The sequence below is a fragment of the Ranitomeya imitator genome, chromosome 2 (genome assembly GCF_032444005.1).
Source record: "Ranitomeya imitator isolate aRanImi1 chromosome 2, aRanImi1.pri, whole genome shotgun sequence".
Taxonomy (NCBI): Eukaryota; Metazoa; Chordata; class Amphibia; order Anura; family Dendrobatidae; genus Ranitomeya; species Ranitomeya imitator.
The window spans coordinates 836848302-836868419 of record NC_091283.1 but is presented as its reverse complement, the minus strand read 5'-3'; the positions used below and the strand labels follow the sequence as shown (position 1 = coordinate 836868419).

Below are 20118 nucleotides of genomic sequence, written 5' to 3'. Positions count from 1 at the left end.
TCATAATCATAACCCAAGAACTTTTCCACATTTTTTTACATTATTCTGACAAACTCAGATGTATTCTTTTGGGAATTTATGTGAAATACCAACACTAAATAGCAAGTATTGTGGAATGTAAAGGAAATTATACATGATTTTCTAATTATTTTATTAGTTTTATTATTATTTTTTTTATTCAGCCTCAATAGTCTGATACCAGTAAATATAATCCTTAGTGACCAATCTCCCCCAAAATTCAGAGAATTAGTCACATAATTAGTACATTGTGTCCTCCTGGGTGTGATTTCTTCTCAGTATAACTACAGCAGTCCTGTGAAGGCCTCAGAGGTTTGTGTGAGAACATTATGGATCAAAAAGCATCATGAAAACCAAGGAGCTCACCAGATAAGTCAAGGATAAAGTTGTGGAGAAGAGTAAAGAATTGCTATGCTATGTATGTTCAATCCTTCTTCCAAAGATGGAAGGATTTCCTTTACACTTTGTGTTGGTATGTCACATAAAATCCCCATAAAATACATTTACGGTAAGTTTGTTATTGTAGCGTGAAAAAAAATTTGAAAAGTTCAAGGCATATGAATACTTTTAACAAAGAACTGTATGATAAAATGATTTCACCACAGCGACTTAGTTTTTCTAAATAGACAAATAGCTGTGAAATCGGAATTCTCAGCTCTAATAATTTTAATTAAATTGCATATTACTCTCATTTTATATTGTGCAATATCCTAATTAATCTATTCCTTAACCCTTACTGCCACAGCCCGTTTTAGTTTTTGTTATTTTGTGCTTTCTTCTTATGCTTTCAGAAGCCACAATTTTTTTTAGATTTTTGGGGACTTAACTGTATGAGGGCTTGTTTTTTTTGTGAGACAAGATGAAGTTTTAAATAATACGTTACCATCAATTGCACTGGAAATGGGGGGGTATCCAAATGTGATGAACTGGAAAAAAATCCCTCAACTCTGTTTTTTTTCCTATGGTAAAATAACTTTGAAATATGACATTTCAGGTAAGTACAATTACAGGGATATCAAACCTGCATAGTTTGTATTTTATTTTAGTAATGAAGGAAAAATTCTGAAATTTGCAAAAAAAAAAGACAACATTTTTTTGTGTCTCCATTTTTTGACTTTTTTTTATTTTTCTGTCTATTTTGATGTGAGATGGCTTGTTTTTCGTGTGATGGACTGATGTTCGTAAAATAGCAATGCACTTTTTAAGTTTTTTATTATTCATTATTCATAAATAATCAAATTTTATTCAATTTTTGGCAGGTGACTTTAATCGGAGCTCAGAGGGACATCTGACATCAGATTTTAATGCAGAAAATCCTGAAATTTCACAAGCTACACATAAAGTACATGTCAATATCCCAGATACTGCCTCTTCTGATTCATTTCAGACTGAAAAGAAAAGTAAGATTCACAGAAGGGGAATTCAATATTCAGCAACTCTCGAAGGAGATAACATAATTTCATGTTCAGAATGTGAAAAATGTTTTAACAAGAAATCATCTCTTCTTATACATCAGAGAACACACACAGGGGAGAAGCCATATTCCTGTTCCAAATGTGAAAAATGTTTTAGAAATAGTTCCCATCTTGTTATACATCTAAGAAAACACACAGGGGAGAAGCCATATTCATGTTTAGAATGTGGAAAATGTTTTAGCAAGAAATCTATTCTTGTTATACATCAGAGAATTCACACAGGGGAGAAGCCATATTCATGTTTAGAATGTGGGAAATTTTTCAATCAGAGATCACATCTTGTTAGTCATCAGAGAATTCACACAGGGGAGAAGCCATATTCATGCCTAGAATGCGGGAAACGTTTTACAACTCAATCATATCTTCATAGACATCAGAGAAGTCACAGAGAGGAGAGGCCATATGCATGTTCAGAATGTGGTAAATGTTTTAAGTTTCAATCAGATCTTGTTAGACATCAGAAAAGTCACGCAGGTGAGAAGCCATATTCATGTTCAGAATGTGGGAAATATTTCAATCAGAAATCACATCTTGTTAGTCATCTGAGAATTCACACAGGGAAGAGGCTGTATTTATGCCCAGAATGCGGGAAATATTTTACAACTCAATCATATCTTCTTAAACATCAGAGAAGTCACACAGGGGAGAAACTATATGGATGTTTAGAATGTGGTAAGTCGTTATAAAATTCTGTGGAGCACCTGTAGATTCAAGGTGCTCATCACATCTTTAAATAAATACCTTGAGGGATGTAGTTTTTAAAATTGGGTTTCCACGGTTTAGGCACATCAGAGGATTTACAAACGCAACATGGTGTCCGCTATCTATTCCCGCTTATTTTGCATTCCTTGCCTGTCAAGCCGTGCCATGTACCCAACCACTAGTTTTCACCATATATGGGGTATCTGCGTACTCCGGGGAAATTACGCTATAACTGAATGTTCCATTTTTCCTCTAACCCTTGTGAAAATTAAAAATTTGAGACTAAAGCAAAATATTTTGTAGGAAATTTGAAAATATACATTTTTTCTTTCCACGTTGGTTTAATTCCTGTGATGAATCTAAGGGGTTAATACAATTCTTGAATGTGATTTTGAGCACTTTGAGGGGTGCCGATTTTAAAATGGCATCACTTATGGGGGTTTTCTGTCATATAGGCCCCTCAAAGTCACTTCCATTGTGATGTGGTCCCCCCCAAAAAATTAGTGTTTTAAGTTTTGTTAGAAAAATGAAAAATTGCCTATAAACTTTTAAACCTTTTAACTTCCTATGAAAAATATTACGCTTCAAAAACGATGTTGATGTAAAGTAGACATGTGGAAAATATTATTTATTATCTATTTTGTGTGGTGTAACAATCTGGTTTTAGGGCATAAACAAGCAAAAGATGAAAATTTTCAAATTTTTTTTTTTTTAAATTTTCAATATTTTCATAAATAAACTCAAATCATATAGACCAATATTTATCACTCACATGAAGTACAGCATGTCACAAAAAAACAGTCTTAGAATCAGTGGGATCCGTTGAAGCATTGTGAATTGGCCTGGTCAGGAAGGAGAAATCAGGCTTGGAGGTGAAGGGATTAAAGTTTTATTATTCATAAATAGTCAAAATTTTGTTCAATTTTTGGCAGATGACTGTAAGAGGAGCTCAGAGGGACAACTGACGTCAGATTTTAAGAGAGAAAATCCTGATATCTCACAAGCTACACATGAAGCACATGCCATTATCCCAGATATACCCTCATCTTCTGATTCATCACAGACTAAAAGGAAAAGAAAACATAACAGAAGGGGTATGAAATATGCAGCAGCTCTCAAAGGAGATAAGCCGTATTCATGTTCAGACTGTGAAAAATGTTTTAACAAGAAATCATCTCTTGTTATACATCAGAGAACACACACAGGGGAGAAGCCATTTTCATGTTCAGAATGTGAAAAATGTTTTAACAAGAAATCATCTCTTGTTATTCATCAGAGAATTCACACAGGGGAGAAGCCATATTTATGTTCAGAATGTGGAAAATATTTCATTCAGAGATCACATCTTCTTAGTCATCAGAAAATTCACACAGGGGAGAAGCCGTATTTATGCTCAGAGTGTGGGAAGTGTTTTAAAACACAATCGTGTCTTCTTAGACATCACAGAAGTCACACAGGGGAAAAGCCATATGAATGTTCAGAATGCGGAAAACGTTTTGCATTTAAATCAGATCTTGGTAAACATCTGAAAAGTCACACAGATTAGAAGCCATATTCATGCTTAGAGTGTGGAAAGCGGTTTACAAATCAATCATATTTTGCTGCACATCACACAAAGGGGAAAACCTTTTCATGTTCAGAATGTGGGAAACATTTTAACCAGTAAATCACATCTTCATAGACACCAGAGAAATCACAAAGGAGAGAAGCCTTTTTCATGTTGATAACGTGGGAAAGATTTCAACCAGAAATCAGATCTAGTTAATATCAGAAAATTCATACAGAGGAGAAACCATATTTGCGTTATCAATGCGGGAATTTTTTTATCTGCAAATCTGATCTTGAACATCAAAGAATTGTATGTAATGTATGAATGTTTGCAATTACCAATAAACTTCTTTTAAGCAAATAGAATCCAGATAATGTATATTACATTATTATATTTATATTAAATAGTGTTTCCCCTATTTTTAATAATTGTTTTATAAAATCATGTTATAATAAACTTATATATTTTTATATTCATTCTGGTTACACACATTTTTTCTGTAGGTTTTTCAATTCATTAAGCGTTTTATAGCCATTATATTCTATAGTACACTTGTTTTAGGTGTGCTGTTATATTTCTTCATACACTGCTAAAAAAAATAAAGGGAACACTAAAATCCCACATCCTAGATATCACTGAATGAAATATTCCAGTTGTAAATCTTTATTCATTGCATAGTGGAATGTGTTAAGAACAATAAAACCTAAAAATGATCAACGTAAATCGCAGCTAATATCCCACAGAGGTCTGGAGTTGGAATGATGCTCAAAATCAAAGTGGAAAATAAAGTTACAGGCTGATCCAACTTCAGTGGAAATGCCTCAAGACAAGGAAATGATGCTCAGTAGTGTGTGTGGCCTCCACGTGCCTGTATGATCTCCCTACAACGCCTGGGCATGCTCCTGATGAGGCAGTGGATGGTCTCCTGAGGGATCTCCTCCCAGACCTGGACTAAAGCATCCGCCAACTCCTGGACAGTGTGTGGTGCAATGTGACGTTGGTGGATGGTGCGAGACATGATGTCCTAGATGTGTTCAATCGGATTCAGGTCTGGGAAACGGGCGGGCCAGTCCATAGCTTCAATGCCTTCATCTTGCAGGAACTGCTGACACACTCCAGCCACATGAGGTTTGGCATTGTCCTGCATTTGGAGGAACCCAGGGCCAACCACACCAGCATGTGGTCTCACAAGGGGTCTGAGGATCTCATCTCGGTACATAATGGCAGTCAGGCTACCTCTGGCGAGCACATGGAAGGCTGTGCGGCCCTCCAAAGAAATGCCACCCCGCACCATTACTGACCCAATGCCAAACAGGTCATGCTGAAGGATGTTGCAGGCAGCAGATTGCTCTCCACGGCGTCTCCAGACTCTGTCACGTCTGTCACATGTGCTCAGTGCAAACCTGCTTTCATTTGTGAAGAGCACAGGGCGCCAGAGGCGAATTTGCTAATCCTGGTGTTCTGTGGCAAATGCCAAGCGTCCTGCACGATGTTGGGCTGTGAGCACAACCCATATCTGTGGACGTCGGGCAATCAGACCATCCTCATGGAGTCGGTTTCTAACCTTTTGTGTAGGCACATGCACATTTGTGGCCTGCTGGAGGTCATTTTGTAGGGCTCTGGCAGTGTTCCTCCTTGCACAAAGGCTGAGGTAGCGGTCCTGCTGCTGGGTTGTTGCCCTCCTACGGCCCCCTCCACGTCTTCTGGTGTACTGGCCTGTCTCCTGGTAGCGACTCCAGCCTCTGGACACTACGCTGACAGACACAGCAAACCTTCTTGCCACTGCTCGCATTGATGTGCCATCCTGGATGAGCTGCACTACCTGAGCCACTTGTGTGGGTTGTAGAGTCCATCTTATGCTACCACGAGTGTGAAAGCACAACCAACATTCAAAAGTAACCAAAACATCAGCCAGAAAACATTGGTACTGAGATGTGGTCTGTGGTCCCCACCTGCCTAACCACTCCTTTATTGAGTGTGTCTTGATAATTGCCAATAATTTCCATCTGTTTTCTATTCCATTTACACAACAGCATGTGAAATTGATTGTCAATCAGTGTTGCTTCCTAAGTGGACAGTTTGATTTCACAGAAGTTTGATTTACTTGGAGTTATATTCTGTTGTTTAAGTGTTCCCTTTATTTTTTTGAGCAGTGTATATTTCTGATACTTGTCATGATTACGTTAAGGGTATGTGCACACGATAAGTAAATGCTGCGGGTTGGACATTGCGTACTTGCGCAGCATCCAACCCGCAGCATCCAAACATTACAGCATAGTGGATGGGATTTTTTTAAAATCCCATGCCCACTATGCATGCACAGACGCTTGTGGCTCACCCACGGAGACGGATATGTGACTCGTCTTTCCAGACTGCAGCATGTCTATCTTGCGGAGTTATACCATGGCTAATCAAGAGCCATAAATAATCTCAAGAGCTTGCTTTGTAACATCATTTATATGAGTTTTGTTAGCCATTAAAAGGTATCATATTTAGTTTCTTTTAATGAGAGCAATCATTTTTTCAACATGGCACCAAATGCAAGATGAGCACCAAAAACTGGTAGCTATATCTCAAAATAAGTACAGCAACAGGCAGAAATATTGGAATACTAGCTGAAGAGCCCGGCGTTGCCTGGGCATAGCAAATATCTGTGGTTAGTTATAGCACCTCACGTCTCTTATTTTCCCATCACGCCTCTCATTTTCCCCCTCACTCCTCTCTTTCCCCCCTAACACTTGTCATTTTGACCTCACATCTGTCATTTTCCGATCACTCCACTATTTTCCCTCACTCCTCTCATTTTGCACTCACACCTCAGTATTTGTAAGCTAAATTGGCAGCCTGATAAATCTCTAGCCAACAGGAAGCCCTCCCCCCTGGCAGTATATATTAGCTCACACATACACATAATAGACAGGTCATGTGACTGACAGCTGCCGTATTTCCTATATGGTACATTTGTTGCTCTTGTAGTTTGTCTGCTTTTTAATCAGATTTTTATTTTTGAAGGATAATACCAGACTTGTGTGTGTTTTAGGGCGAGTTTCATGTGTCAAGTTGTGTGTGTTGAGTTGCATGTGGCGACATGCATATAGCGACTTCTGTGAGATGAGTTTTGTGTGGCGACATGCATGTAGCAACTTTTTGTGTGTTGAGTTGCATGTGACAGCAAGTTTTGCGCATGGCGAGTTTTGCGCGTGGCGAGTTTTATGTGTGGTGCGTTTTGAGTATGTGCAAGTTTTGTGTGAGGCAACTTTTGCATGTGTTGCAACTTTTGTGCATGTGGCAATTTTTCCACGTGTGCAAGTTTTGCGTGTGACGAGTTTTCCATGAGGTGAGTTTTGCACGTGTGGCGCGTTTTGCGTGAGCCTAGTTTTGCACGTGGCGAGTTTTGCGCGTGGTGAGTTTTGAGCGGCGACTTTTGTGTTTCGACTTTTATGTGGCGAGGTTGGTGTATGTGTGGTGAAATGTGTGCTGAGGGTGGTATATGTGTTCAAGCACGTGGTAGTGTGTGTCGCATTTTGTGTGTGTGTTCATATCCCCGTGTGTGGTGAGTATCCCATGTCGGGGCCCCACCTTAGCAACTGTACGGTATAAACTCTTTGGCGCCATCGCTCTCACTCTTTAAGTCCCCCTTGTTCACATCTGGCAGCTGTCAATTTGCCTCCAACACTTTTCCTTTCACTTTTTCCCCATTATGTAGATGGGGCAAAATTGTTTGGTGAATTGGAACACGCGGGGTTAAAATTTCGCCTCACAACATAGCCTATGACGCTCTCGGGGTCCAGACGTGTGACTGCAAAATTTTGTGGCAGTAGCTGCGACGGTGCAGATGCCAATCCCGGACATACACACATACATACACACACATTCAGCTTTATATATTAGACTAGATGGTGGCCCGATTCTAACGCATCGGGTATTCTAGAATATGCATGTCCACGTAGTATATTGCCCAGTCACGTAGTATATTGCCCAGCGACATAGTATATTGCCCAGGGATGTAGTATATTGCCCAGCGACTTAGTATATTGCCCAGTCACGTAGTATATTGCCCAGCCACGTAGTATATTGCCCAGCCACGTAGTATGTTTCCCAGTCACGTAGTATATTGCCCAGTCACGTAGTATGTTGCCCAGTCACATAGTATATTGCCCAGCCACATAGTATATAGCAGAGCCACGTAGTATATTGCCCAGCGACAGAGTATATTGTCCAGCCACATAGTATATAGCAGAGCCACGTAGTATATTGCCCAGGCACGTAGTATATAGCAGAGCCATGTAGTATATTGCCCAGTCACGTAGTATATTGCCCAGCACAGAGCGACGTAGTATAGAGACTTGAAAATAAAAAACACATATACTTGCCTTCCGAAGGCCCGTTGAAGTCGTGCTATACTTACCATGCGCCGCCTTTCCCGCTCCTCGCCATGCTCCCGGGACCGCTCCATTGCAAGCAGCAGCTTCCGGTCCCAGGGCTGGTGTGAGCAGGACCTATGATGACGTCGCGGTCACATGACCGTGACGTCACGGCAGGTCCTTGTCGCACACCAGCCTTGGGACAGGACCGGAAGTTGCCGCTTGCAATGGAGCGGTCCCGGGAGCGTGGAGTGGAGCCGGAAAGGCGGCGGATGGTGAGTATAGCAGGTTTTTTTTTTTTTTATTATTTTTAACATGACATATTTTACTATTGATGCTGCATAGGCAGCATCAATTGTAAATAGTTGGGGACACACAGGGCTAATAGCAGCGGTAACGGAGTGCGTTACACCATGGGCCGTTACCGCTGCCATTAACCCTGTGTGAGCGGTGAGTGGAGGGGATTACGGAGCGGGCGCCGGGCAGTGAGTGCAGGGGAGTAGGGGAGGGACTAATCGGACTGTGCCTGTCGCTGATTGGTCGCGGCAGCCATGACAGGCAGCTGCCGAGACCAATCAGCGAATGAATAACCGTGACAGAAGGACAGACAGACAGACGGAAGTGACCCTTAGACAATTATATAGTAGATGTGTGCAGTATACGCAAACAGGACAGGCTGTGCGACATGCACACTTGCCCACATATGCGAAACTGGAATTTATCATGTTGTCTGTGTTGTATAAAAGTTCATTTTGTATGTCTAGAGGTTAGGTTGTTGTCCACAGTTCCGCATGGACTACAAAGGGCTCAACATTGTCACTGTCACCAATACGTACCCAATGCAGTGCATCGATGACCTGCTTAATCAGTTGGCCGGGGCCAATTAAGTGACCATCGTTGACCTAATCCGGATGTATTTGACAACGTAGAAACCGCGGCTAATGATTTTACCGGCAATCAGAAACAGTGTTTGCCGAGCTGTCATGCTCATTATAGTGCGACAAACACCCGGTGAAGTCCATGTTCAGTGTCCGTGCTTGAACAGTAGGTGTTCCATACGGACACTGAACTTTACTGTTTGGGTTCGCCCATCTCTACTCGCCACCTCTCGTGGCAGCCTGTTCCATTCATTGATCACCCTCACTGTTAAAATGTTTTTCTAATATCTAATCTGTATGTTCTACCTTTTCAGTTTGATTGCATTGCTTCTCGTGTTTCCATATGCAAACGAGAATAAGGATGATCCCGCTACACTGTGAAATTCTTTCAGATATTTGTAGACAGCCATTAAGTCTCCTCTCAGTCTTCTTTTTTTAGCTAAACATTCCCAGATCCTTTAACCATTCCTCGTAGGACGTTATGATTATTATTATTATTATATATTTTTATAGCGCCATTTATTCCCTGGCGCTTTACATGTGAACGGGGCAAATATAGGCAAGTTCAATAAACATGAGTAAAATAAGGCACACACAAGTACAGGAGGAGAGAGGACCCTGCCCGCGAGGGCTCATAGTCTACAGGGGATGGATGAGAATACACTGGGAGAGGGTAGAGCTGGTCATGCGGCGGTTCAGTAGACTGAGGATCACTGCAGGTTGTAGGCTTGTCGGAAGAGGTGAGTCTTCAGGTTCCTTTTGAAGGTTTCTGTGGTAGGCAAGAGCCTGATGTGTTGGGGTAGAGAGTTCCAGAGTATAGGGGATGCACAGGAGAAGTCTTGGATGCGGTTGTGGGCGGAAGAGATGAGATAAAAGTAGAGTAGGAGATCATGAGACGATCGAAGGTTGCGTGTAGGTAGGTACAGGGAGACCATGTCACAGATGTATGGAGGAGTGAGGTTATGGATGGCTTTGCATGTCATTGTTAGTGTTTTGAACTGCAGCATCTGGGCAATAGGAAGCCAATGAAGTGCCTGGCAGAGAGGAGAGGCTGGGGAATAACGGGAAGACAGGTGGATTAGTCGGGCAGCAGAGTTTAGGATGGATTGGAGTGGTGCCAGAGTGCTAGAGGGGAGGCCAGAGAGTAGGAGGTTGCAGTAATCGAGGCGGGAGATGATAAGAGCATGTACTAGTGTTTTTGTGGTTTCATGGTCAAGGAATGCACAGATCAGGGAAATATTTTGGAGTTGGAATCAGCAAGAGGATGCAAGGGCTTGGATATGTGGCTTGAAAGAGATGGTAGAGTCAAGGATCACCCCGAGGCAGCAAGCGTGCGGGATCGGGGAAAGTGAGCAGCCATTGACATTGATGGATAGGCCGGGTGGAGGGGTAGAGTGAGGTGGGGGAAAGATGATGAATTCTGTTTTGTCCATGTTCAGTTTTAGAAAGCGAGCAGAAAAGAAAGATGAAATAGCAGACATTGTGGGATTTTGTTCAGTAAGGAAGTGAGGTGAAGTCCAGATAGGTAGATCTGCGTGTCATCAGCGTAGAGATGGTACTGCATACCATGGGATTCTATGAGCTGTCCCAGGCCGAAGGGGTAGATGGAGAAGAGTAGGGGTCCTAGAACTGAGCCTTGGGGAATACCGACAGACAGGGGGCGAGATGAGGAGGTGATGTGGGAGAGGGAGACACTGAATTTCCGGTCTGTTAGATATGATGAGATCCAGGATAGGGCCAAGTCTGTGATGCCAAGAGATGAGAGAATCTGTAACAGGAGGAAGTGGTCCATAGTGTCGAAGGCAGAAGACAGGTCCTGGAGGAGGAGGCCAGAGTAGTGTCGCTTGCTCTTGGCAGTTAGTAGGTAATTGGTCACTTTAGTTAAGGCAGTTTCAGTTGAGTGATATGATCGGAAGCCAGATTGTAACCGGTCAAAGAGGGAGCAGGAGGAGAGGTGGGAGGACAGTTCAAGATGGACATGCTGTTCCAGTAGTTTTGAGGCATAAGGGAGAAGGGATATCGGGTGATAGCTGGATACAGAGGATGGGTCGAGGGAGGGTTTTTTGAGGATAGGTGTGATTGATGCATGTTTGAAGGATGAGGGGAAGACACCGTTTGTAAGTGAGAGGTTGAAGAGTTGTGTTAGGATTGAGATGAAGACTTTTGCGAGGTTAGGGATGAGGTGGGACGGGAGCAGCTCAAGCGTGCAAGTGGTGAGATGTGATCTTGGGAAGGATGGAGAGCTGATCGTCTGTCATGGTGGAGAAGCTGGCTTTGGAACAGGGCTGAGAAGTCGAGAGGGGGGGCATTGGGGGCTGCGGGCCAAAGCTTTGTCTGATGTTATCGATCTTCTGCTTAAAGAAAGAATCAAAGTCTTCAGCAGAAATGGGAGGAGGTGCTGGGGGACAGAGTAGAGAATTAAAAGTGTTGAAGAGCTGTTTAGGGCTGTGAGTCAGGGAGGATATGAGACATGAGAAGTAGGTTTGTTTTGCGGCAGTGAGCGTGGACTTGAAGCTGGCGAGGGACTGCCTGTATGCAGTGAAGTGCTCAGCAGAACAAGATCTCTTCCATCTCCACTCAGCGACCCTGGAAACCCGTCTCAGTGCTTTGGTCAGGCTGGTCAGCCAGGGATGCCTGTTGATTGTACGAGTTTTGCTATGCGTGAGGGGGCGGCAAAACCAAGTGTAGCTGTTATTGTGGTGTTATAAAAAGTGGCAGCAGCATCTGTGTCATGGAAGGAAGCTATGTCTGTAAGAGGGAGAAGGGACTCAGAGAGTGATTGTAAATTGAGGTGTTTGAGATTTCTGCGAGGGTGAGTGAGTTTGTGGAGTGGAGGTTGCGCACTAGGAGAGGAGAGGGAAGAAAATGTCAGTAGGTTGTGGTCAGACGGGGAGGGGTGAGTTAGTGAGATTAGTAAGGGAACAGAGGCGGGTGAATATGAGGTCCAGTGTGTGATCCATCATAGGTTTTGGGGTTTCAACTACCAGACTCAAGGGGTGGAAAACTAGTACAATCCTGGGAGTAGTAAAGGAAGTGAGTTGTGAACTACCAAAGGGTTAAATGCTTGTGCAAGGCTGTGGCCCAGAATTCTCTTCTTTCTTTCAATGTTCTTTTTATTGAAAATTTTATAGTTTACAATCAGTTTCAAAGAAAGTGATCATGACCTAGTACAGATTCCTAAAAATATAACTGGTAATACAAGCTCTGATTGTCTATCTTTAAAAAAAAGTAAGTACCATTGTAAATAGATTATACAAACACTTTCCATTTGTAAAGAAATATAATCTTAAGCACATAGTGAAAATGAATAAGAGGGGATAAAGATTAGGAGAGTAAGAGTACTAGAGAAGAGAGAGAGGAGAGGGGGAGTGGGAGAGTGTATGGTGGGGAAGGGGGTAGCGGCACCTTGAGGTGGGTAATTATTTATGGCGATATTGCGGAGTAGAATGTATTACGCGTCCTATATTGGGCCCAGGACTTCCAGATCTGATTAAAGTTATCAGTAGTATGGTTGACCCTCGCAGCTAGTTCCTCTATGTGATACAATTGTTCAATTTTGGAATGTAGTTGACAAGCAGAGGGTATTGGAATCAAGGATTTCCCCGCTGCCATAATAAACTGAGCCAGTTTAGTAGAATTCCTATCATTTGGCCAGATTGGGTTATTTAGAAAGACATCCAGCATTCTCTTCAAGGGGAGGTTACTCCGGAGTATTGTGAAACCGTAAACTGCTGGCACCCCATACCTACCATGTGGCTGCACAGCACCAAAGTCTAGCATCCAACTGGTAACTGACTTTAATATCATCCTTTCACACTAATTGTACTACCATCTGTATTTGCATACCTGACGATCATATATGTATATCCATTGTGTATATAGAGTTTTGTCTAGTGGGCCCTTAAGGCGATTAAATATCCAATTTTACCTTGGGCTGCTCTTTTATCTTGATCCATGAATTTACGCGTCTGTGTTCTCGGTTTAACATCACATGCTGCCGGGACTGGTTTCTAGCCCAATATAATCCCATTAAAGGACCAAGCTTACATTTAACAAGGAACTGGTAGCAGTCCTACTGGGATGGGAAGGCTGTTTCACTGGTGTTAGTGAAAAAGGTCTATCAACCTGTCAGAGTTGTGAGCGAGTGTTGTGCCACACAGGCGGTACGTGGACCACCCTCTCTCACTCTCCATGCCTCCCTGTGCCTGTGTGGACATAGGGTATCTGCGAAAACTGTGCAAAGCTGACATTACGTATCCCCAGGGGGTGTGGAAGGTCACGTTGGTGAAAGTAAGGAGACCATTTCATGTCACTCCTGACTTATTAGTGACATCAGGTGGGGCTGTGTGGTGCCGTTTTCACATATTGGTTGCAGCGGTGGGATCAAGATAATAGTTTGTGTGAGTGTGGGACCCATACTCCCATACTCTAGAGACTACATGGAGTAGCTTTTTGCTACTGGTCTTAAGATCAGCTCAGCATTGGATAGTCCGAGTGCAAATACCGTAAGGTGTGTAGGTACATCAGATTACAGCTCTGTCAATGACCAAAGGTTGCAAGGATGGCCAGTGGCGCTGGGGAAAACTTAAGAAGATGGCCAATGCTATGGATGGTGTGGGGGGTGGCAGGCAAGATGAGGAAGAACCCAGCCAAGGCTCCCCAAGGAACCAGTCACCGGTGGTCGGTCCCACAGTGGGCCTCTCATCACCTGCCTGTCCCCCCAGCCAGGCAGGCACGGATGCCCTCGTGCAAGCTGCCCTCACCAGTCTCCAGGCTGGGGATCGGGCCACCTACGAGACCCTTATGGTAGCATGTCGCAAAGAAGCTGCATAATGTTAGTGTTAGCGGGAACACCAGCTACAACTGCTCAGGCAGCAGCCCACTCTAGCCAGTCGTGAGTATCCTGAGATCCGGGTCCCAAAGCTACGGGCAGAGGACTTTTCCCTGTTGGACAAGGAAGGGGAGTTGGACACTTTCTTGCTGGCATTTGAAAAGACAGTGGGTCCGGTTTTTAACCCCTCACCTCAGAGGTAAGGCTCTGGAAATATTTGGATACCTGTCCAGCGAGACCACCCTGAGATATGAGGATATCAATCAGGCCTTGGTCTGGCAGTACAACTTGACCCCTGAGGCATACCGGAAGAAATTCCTGATCACATACGGGCCCTACTGAGAGCGGTTTACCAATAGACTATAGGATTGGAGCTCATTGCCATCCAGCAGCTGAAGGAGCTTATTGCAACCGAGCAGTTTTTGTGGAATTATCACGCTCCACTAAGTAGCCAGGTGGCACATGGTGGGACGTATGTGAAGGGAAGCACTGCGATTAGTGGAAGATTAAAGGGGCACCCCTGAATCTTGACCTGAGCAAATCTGAGCTCCCTGACATCCCTAAAACATATTTCTAATCCCAGTCTTACCCTAAGCACAGCCCTGGCTTTTGCATGGGGCAGCAGGAACACTAGTCCTGCTCTATAATAAAGACAGAAAGGGAAACAGACAAGGGTAAAGAAAAGAGCAATCACTCTCAGCTCACCCAGAATAAGGAATGGTATATAATTGAAGAGGAAGGATGAGAAGAACCAAACAGGAGGATAAGGATAGCACCAAACAAACTTCCAAACAGCAATCTCCAGAGACCACTTCAAAACAGCTTCTCAATCGCACTGCTCACAGTCACAACTCCCAAACTAACCCCAAGGTATAGCAAGCTATCACTGGCAGCTACTAACTCAAAGAGGTATTTATACCAGAGGGGTATGGAGAACTACAAACAGCTGAGACATCTCAAGATGGAAAGCTGCAGGAGACAAACATAACAGTTTAACCCTTGCAACAACAAAGCATGTAAAATCTGCACAGCTTAACCCTTGCAACACCAGAGCAAAGGAAATCTGCACACCTACCTGGAAGGCAAAGCAGATCCATCCAGTGCAGGTGCAAGTGAACTAAAGGCGATCACTCTCTGTCATGGTACCCCCCTGACAGGAACTGCCCAGAGGACCTCCAGCAGTATCTCTGTGGCCAAAGGAGGCCTCCGCAACAGCAACTCTTGTTGACAAGTACTCAAAAAAGGACTCCGGAGGTCAAGAAACCTGTTGGCTGGAAAGGGGGTAAGACAAACAATGCCTGCTGTCCCTGCCCCTAAACCCAAGGGGCAACTGCCCATGCTTCCCTCTCTGTTGGTGGGGTAACTCCAACTATGCCACCTTTGCAAACAATTGGGACACTTCATGGCCATGTGTCCCCAGCTCCAGAAGGGCCTGTCCCAGAAACCGTCCACTGTTGTGTGGTTGTTTTGTGGATGCTGGGTGGTCCATTGACATCTTTCAGCCCATCACCCTAGGCCAGTGTTCCCCCATTTTGGTCCTCAAGAGCCACCAACAGGTCATGTTTTGAAGATATCCTTAGTATTGCACAGGTTATTGAATGCTTGCCTGTCCATGTGATGCAATTATCACCTGTGCAATACTAAGGAAATCCTGAAAACATGACCTGTTGGTGGCTCTTGAGGACCGGAGTTGGGGAACACTGCCCCAGGCTATGCTGTGGCCATGGGACTGCAGGACATCTGTTCTGAGATGACTCTTGTGTGGCCTGAGCTGGCATCTCCGCTGGATTTGGTGCATAGGAAAACTCTCACTATTTCTGGTATTGCCTACCACCAAGGTATATTGGGACTGGGGTGCCAGACAAGGAGAGTGGGAGATGGAGGTATCAGCGAATATTTCTGCAAGTGTTTTACTCGGGACAGACTTGGGGTGGCCAGTGTCTTAGTATGTGGCCACTGAATCCCCAGGGTCTGATCCTCCAGACAACAATGTAATGATGTGATCAATGTAATTGTCACGCCCTACAGACGTGTCTATCAGGTGGACCCACTGGACCGCAAATACAGCGGTTACTGATACCAGGAAGGGAGAACCAGACCAGGAAAGCAGGTTCAAAAGCTTTATTGTACAGTAATACAAACACTAGGGGAGACACCCCAAAGGAAGGCCACAGGGCCACAACACCAGAAAGCCTCTAAGGAGACCAAGGCTTGGAGTGACCCCTATACAGGGATTTCCCCTAGACCACCAATAGAGGGTCCGATGAGGCAGACACCTGTGTTAAACCGACCTAGGTGGTAGGAAGAAAAGAATAAACAAAACAGGGCTGAATATGGAACTTGGAAGCAGGAAGAAGACTGCAGGGAACCACACAGGATACTGGACTCCGGATGCTGTGGAGACCAGACTCGATCCTAGGGAAAAAGGAACACAGAGTAAGACAGGCAAATTGGACTGATAAGCCTAGCAGGATAAGACCTGGAGCAGCAACTTCAGGATAATAGAAGTTGCCCAGGCGGCGTCCAGGAGTGACTGAGATCCTTATATACCTCCAGCCTCCAGGTGATAGGCTGGGAGGAGGGGCAGTGAGTAGGGAGGGGCTGACCCTTTAAGAAGCCAGAGAGCTCACCTGCCCGCCCCCTATGCACTCCCTAGGAGAGGGAGAGAAAGGAGGAAGTGCAGCAGACATGGGAGCAAGGACCCGGGCAGCACGTCTGCAGGGACGGACCCCGGAGCGCCGGCGGACGACCGGAGCGTGACCCTGCTGGCTAAGGACAGGACCAGAAGAGGTAAGAGCAGGTGGGGAAGAGAAAGAAGGCGCCCCGGACTGAGAGGTAGTGACAGTAATTAACATTAGGGTTGAGCGAAACGGGTCGAACATTTTCAAAAGTCGCCGACTTTTGGCTAAGTCGGGGTTTCATGAAACCCGATCCGACCCCTGTGCGGGGTCGGCCATGCGGTACGCGACTTTCGCGCCAAAGTCGCGTTTCAATGACGCGAAAAGCGCCATTTCTCAGCCAATGAAGGTAAACGCAGAGTGTGGGCAGCGTGATGACATAGGTCCTGGTCCCCACCATCTTAGAGAAGGGCATTGCAGTGATTGGCTTGCTGTCTGCGACGTCACAGGGGCTATAAAGAGGCGTTCCCGCCGACCGCCATCTTACTGCTGCTGATCTGAGCTTAGGGAGAGGTTGCTGCCGCTTTGTCAGAAGCAGGGATAGCGTTAGGCAGGGTCCATTAACCACAAAACCGCTTGTGCTGCAGCGATTTGCACTGTCCAACACCACCCTCGGTGTGCAGGGACAGTGGAAGTTTTTTTTTTTTTTTTTTTCCCCTCAGCGCTGTAGCTCATTGGGCTGCCCTAGAAGGCTCCCTGATAGCTGCATTGCTGTGTGTACGCCGCTGTGCAAACCAACTGCTTTTTTCAAAGCACAAATCCTCTTGTTCCTTCCTTTCTGCACAGCTATCTTTTTTGTTTGTCCACACTTTTTATTTCATTTGTGCATCAGTCCACTCCTTATTGCTGCCTGCCATACCTGGCTGAGATTACTGCAGGCAGGGAGATAGTAGCTGCCTGCCATACCTGGCTGAGATTACTGCAGGCAGGGAGATAGTAATTGTAGGACATTCCCTGTTTTTTTTTTTTTTTTTTTTTTGGTGGGAGATTAAGATTGGCAATTTGGCATTTCTGCTAGAGTGCCATCCCTGTGTGTGCCATCTCTCTCACATAGTGGGCCATAGAAAGCCTTTTCATTTTTCTGTATTTTTTTTTGTGGGGTGTATAAATTCTCCCTGATAAAAATACAGTGGGAGATTAATATTGGCCTTTGGGCTTGTGTGCCAGTCCTGAGTGTGCCATCTCTCTCACAAATAGTGGGCCATAGAAAGCCTATTTATTTTTTTTTTTGGTTTTATAAATTCTCCCTGAAAAAAAGGGAGATTAATATTGGCCTCTGGGCTTGTGTGCCAGTCCTGAGCGTGCCATCTGTGCCAGCCCTGAGCGTGCCATCTCTCTCACAAATAGTGGGCCATAGAAAGCCTATTTAATTTTTTTTTTTGTTTTATAAATTTTCCCTGAAAAAAGGGAGATTAATATTGGCCTCTGGGCTTGTGTGCCAGTTGTGAGCGTGCCATCTGTGCCAGTCCTGAGCGTGCCATCTCTCTCACAAATAGTGGGCCATAGAAAGCCTATTTAAATATTTTTTTGGTTTTATAAATTCTCCCAGAAAAAAAGGGAGATTAATATTGGCCTCTGGGCTTGTGTGCCAGTCCTGAGCGTGCCATCTGTGCCAGCCAGCCCTGAGCGTGCCATCTCTCTCACAAATAGTGGGCCATAGAAAGCCTATTTAATTTTTTTTTTTGTTTTATCAATTTTCCCTGAAAAAAGGGAGATTAATATTGGCCTCTGGGCTTGTGTGCCAGTTGTGAGCGTGCCATCTGTGCCAGTCCTGAGCGTGCCATCTCTCTCACAAATAGTGGGCCATAGAAAGCCTATTTAAATATTTTTTTGGTTTTATAAATTCTCCCAGAAAAAAAGGGAGATTAATATTGGCCTCTGGGCTTGTGTGCCAGTCCTGAGCGTGCCATCTGTGCCAGCCAGCCCTGAGCGTGCCATCTCTCTCACAAATAGTGGGCCATAGAAAGCCTATTTATTTTTTTTTTTTGTTTTATCAATTTTCCCTGAAAAAAGGGAGATTAATATTGGCCTCTGGGCTTGTGTGCCAGTTGTGAGCGTGCCATCTGTGCCAGTCCTGAGCGTGCCATCTCTCTCACAAATAGTGGGCCATAGAAAGCCTATTTAAATATTTTTTTGGTTTTATAAATTCTCCCAGAAAAAAAGGGAGATTAATATTGGCCTCTGGGCTTCTGTGCCAGTCCTGAGCGTGCCATCTGTGCCAGTCCTGAGCGTCCCATCTCTCTCACAAATAGTGGGCCATAGAAAGCCTATTTTATTTTTTTTTTGGGTTTTAGAAATTCTCCCTGAAAAAAGGGAGATTAATATTGGCCTCTGGGCTTGTGTGCCAGTTGTGAGCGTGCCATCTGTGCCAGTCCTGAGCGTGCCATCTCTCTCACAAATAGTGGGCCATAGAAAGCCTATTTAAATATTTTTTTGGTTTTATAAATTCTCCCAGAAAAAAAGGGAGATTAATATTGGCCTCTGGGCTTCTGTGCCAGTCCTGAGCGTGCCATCTGTGCCAGTCCTGAGCGTCCCATCTCTCTCACAAATAGTGGGCCATAGAAAGCCTATTTTATTTTTTTTTTGGGTTTCAGAAATTCTCCCTGGAAAAAAAAAGGGAGATTAATATTGCCCTTTGGGCTTGTGTGCCAGTACTAAGCGTTCCATCTCTCTCTCTCTCTCAGTCAGTGGGCCATAGAACGCATATTTTTGGTTTTATTTGTTTTCTAAATTCTCCCTGAAAAAATCATTTTATTTTATTTGGTTTCTAAATTCTTCCTGATAAAATCATATTTTTTTTATTATTTTTATTTCTAAAGTCTCCCTGAAAAAAAAAAAAAAAAAACAACCAAAAAAACAGTGGGAGATTAATATTGGCCTTTCTGCTTGTGTGCCAGTCTTGACTCCTGGGTGTGCCATCTCTCTCTCTCTCTCTCTCTCTCTCTCTCTCTCTCCAATTGTGGTCCATAGAAAGCCTATATTTTTTTTCCTTGATTTGGGTTCTAAAATCTACCAGAGAAAATAACTACATCAATCATTGGTAGAAAAATATTGGCCTCTGGGTTTGTGTGCCACTCCTGACTCCTGTGTGCGTCATCTCTCAGTCAGTGGGCCATAGAACGCCTATTTTTGGTTTTATTTGTTTTCTAAATTCTCCCTGAAAAAATCATTTTATTTTATTTGGTTTCTAAATTCTTCCTGATAAAATCATATTTTTTTTATTATTTTTTTTTCTAAAGTCTCCCTGAAAAAAAAAAAAAAAAAAAAAAACAAAAAAAAAACAGTGGGAGATTAATATTGGCCTTTCTGCTTGTGTGCCAGTCTTGACTCCTGGGTGTGCCATCTCTCTCTCTCTCTCTCTCCAATTGTGGTCCATAGAAAGCCTACATTTTTTTTCCTTGATTTGGGTTCCAAAATCTACCAGAGAAAATAACTCCATCAATCATTGGTAGAAAAATATTGGCCTCTGGGCTTGTGTGCCACTCCTGATTCCTGTGTGCGTCATCTCTCACTCAGTGGCCCATAGAAAGCATATAGTTTGTTACATTTGTTTTCTAAATTCTCCCTGCAAAAATCTATTTTTTTTTTTTTGGGGGGTTTCTAAAGTGTTCCTGAAAAAAATA

The 20118-nt window shown here is 43.9% G+C and overlaps 1 pseudogene; it reads left to right on the top strand.

Annotated features, from left to right (window-relative positions):
• LOC138666866 (zinc finger protein 850-like) overlaps nucleotides 1-20118 on the top strand; it is a 141271-nt pseudogene that overhangs the window by 81755 nt on the left and 39398 nt on the right.